We start from the raw sequence: 2,702 nt of genomic DNA, 5'->3' as shown, positions 1-2,702 counted from the left end.
AAAGGACAGCAAGGACAACACCCAATGTCCTAACCCACCCAAGAACATACGATATCTTTAGGGAACACCCGAATGGGAACATGTTTAGCTACTTCTGCTTTCTCCCTTCTTATCTACAGTGTGCCAGACTTACTGGGTGCAATCTTTATCTTATGTGTGCCAGCTTTGCTGGATGGGTTGCTTATGTAATTATACAGAATAAATACAAGGATTTCTTGTCATTCATTGCTCCCCTCATTTAGAGGAGTCCGTCTCTATTCAGCTGAATAAAAACGTAAAACTTAAAGGCACTTTCTGGTTTCCTGTATTTCTTTAACCAGCAAAACCTCAGAACCTGCATATCACAGCTTTTTGTGTATTTAGAAGTAAAGCAAACATTATATGATACATTGTATATCTCATTGTTGTCACATCTACATAATTAATAACACTACTCTCTAAGAAAAAAAATGGCACACAATACTTCATTTTTAATGGAACTAATGTTTAAGGGGATCATTCTTCTGCATCGCTTAATCACCAAGACTCATTTGCTCAACTGACCACATTGATCCTCGTTACCATCTAGTAGACCAATCCAGGCTTCTCTCTGTTCCCTGGATCAATTATCCCTCAAGTAGAAATGATGGTGGAATTCTTGGTTCTTTATTAGTCAACAACACTTAAACGCAAAATTGAATTGCTTTGGGAAAGGTCCATCAAAATACTGCTACTGATAATTGGGAGAAATTCTCAGGATGTGTCATCCAAAGTGCAAGGGAGAAAAAAACAGGTTACGGCAAAACTGGAAGTTGTTCAGGAGAAGGTGTCCTTGGTGGTGATCCATCCTTCACAAAGATGAATAGATGCACCAGTGCAAAACTGATCCTTACAAATCCTCCTTTCAACCTAGACGGAAGAAAAAAGGAAATGATACTTTAGGCTGCATACAGTGGGATTTGCAGCCTTTTCAGCAACAGACATCACAGGCTTTACACACACTGCCCAGCTTGCTATTTGGGACAACTCTAGGCTGCTTAGTTTAAAAAAAATTATGTTCTTGTAAATTTGCTCAACTTCTGTTAACTATTCAAACACATCTGAATACACACTGAGTATTTTCTCAGTGACTTCCAAGGTGTTCTTCTGATGACCACAACTCTGGGATGGTGTATACCAAGTCCAATCATGATTAGCTTTTTCAAGATCAGCCAAATTGATTTGGTGTTGCCACAACAATGGCAATGCTGGGATTAGTACACACCATTATCTCTTATCACAATTCAAGTCTTATTTACCCCAATCCCCTTCCTGGGGTCTGGATAGTTCAAAGTCCAAAACAGATATTCTCGTAGTCTGGAACATCATCTTCACTTTCCCGATCACTAGTGCCAACTGCTAGAACATGAGAAACAATAAATAAGGAAGGACTTTTATTTTCCTTTTCTAGTGCCCATAGCTGTTTTGAAGCCACTTGGAGGAAAAGGCTCAAGGGATGCTGTAGGTTTGCCTGGATAGGAGTAAGACACCCTCTCCAACCCACCATTCAGTAAGGCATGCAATTCTGGAGCTAAAAAGGGCTGTTTTTTACCGATAGGCCAAAGGAAATGAATGCATTGCTGAGAATAAGGATGTCTTCCCTTGCCCATCCTTTCAGCTTCCCTCACTCACCAAAACAAGGATCTAGTATGATCGGTGCTGGCTCTAGTACATTCACGTATTCACCTTTGCAGGAGAAAGGAAAAATGAAAAAAATCCCACATCAATGTCAGTAGAGGATAACAGCCTTCCCTAGTGTTGGTCTAACCAGCATGATTTGCTGAAAAAAAGTAGAATAAATCTTGCAGACCAAGTAACTATAGCTCATTTGGTAAATGTTTTGTGTTCTTTTCCCTTTTATTAATTGCTTCTGCCTTACACCTATGTGATTACTTAGAAAGGCTTGGAGGGGTAACCAAAAATAAAACAGGAATCAATCAGGAGGAAAACAAAAATACCTTTCCAACAGTGACTGGTCTCACACATTCAGACTGTCAGGGTTTCTTTCAGTTATGGGTTATTGAATAAACCACTACTGGCTAGGTTCAGTGCCAACATAATAATAAATTCACAGTTTAGTGCAGGGGTGTCAAACTGCTGGCCCGCGGGCTGGACGTGTCACAAGGAAACTGTGCCCACCCCATTGCCGGCAATGGGAAAAAAGTTCCGATACGCCGTGCGACGTCAGGTGATGTCGCGAGTTTGACATGTCTGGTTTAGTGCCTAGAAATTATGGTAATTACAATTCAAAAGACCTGGGAGGCAGATGATGGGACAAAAATTAGAATCTGCTTTTCCTATGAAATTTACTGTGTCTCTATTTAAATTGAGATTTCTATGAGATTTCTGTGAGATTCACCATAATATTTCAAAATGTGCATGTTTATATATAAATGAATCCTTGCAAATGTAACACGGGTTTTATTTTTCCTTTGTTTCTTGTTCATCAATGTTTACAATGGGAGAGCTTTTTCTATAGTGGCATTGTTCTGACCCAAACAGAACACCGGCTGGCTGTTCCATCCGAGGCAGACAGACCACTCAATAGAAATGATTTTAAAACAGATAAATGTTTATTGCAGAGGAAATACCTGGATCTACGAGGTTACTCCTGGCTTAACACCTCTCTGTTCATTTCCATAGGTAAATTGATGTTGGATTTTCCCCTCTTCTGCCTAAGCGTC

At 39.9% G+C, this 2,702-nt stretch overlaps 1 long non-coding RNA gene across 1 annotated transcript in view; it reads right to left on the bottom strand.

Annotated features, from left to right (window-relative positions):
- Positions 1 to 775: 775 nt before the first annotated feature.
- LOC107291991 overlaps positions 776 to 2,702 on the bottom strand; it is a 15,369-nt gene continuing 13,442 nt past the window's right edge. The window contains exons 3-5 of the long non-coding RNA XR_003810515.1: positions 1,651 to 1,704; positions 1,278 to 1,374; positions 776 to 888 (exon numbers count right to left, since the gene is read on the bottom strand). This is a non-coding gene — a long non-coding RNA (uncharacterized LOC107291991). The remainder of the gene's footprint in view (positions 889 to 1,277; positions 1,375 to 1,650; positions 1,705 to 2,702) is intronic.

The sequence above is a fragment of the Protobothrops mucrosquamatus genome, unplaced genomic scaffold (genome assembly GCF_001527695.2).
Source record: "Protobothrops mucrosquamatus isolate PMUCROS unplaced genomic scaffold, P.Mucros_1.0 scaffold1236, whole genome shotgun sequence".
In the NCBI taxonomy this organism is placed as follows: domain Eukaryota; kingdom Metazoa; phylum Chordata; class Lepidosauria; order Squamata; family Viperidae; genus Protobothrops; species Protobothrops mucrosquamatus.
Note: the sequence above shows the minus strand (reverse complement) of the source record. Positions and strands in the feature narration are given on the sequence as shown.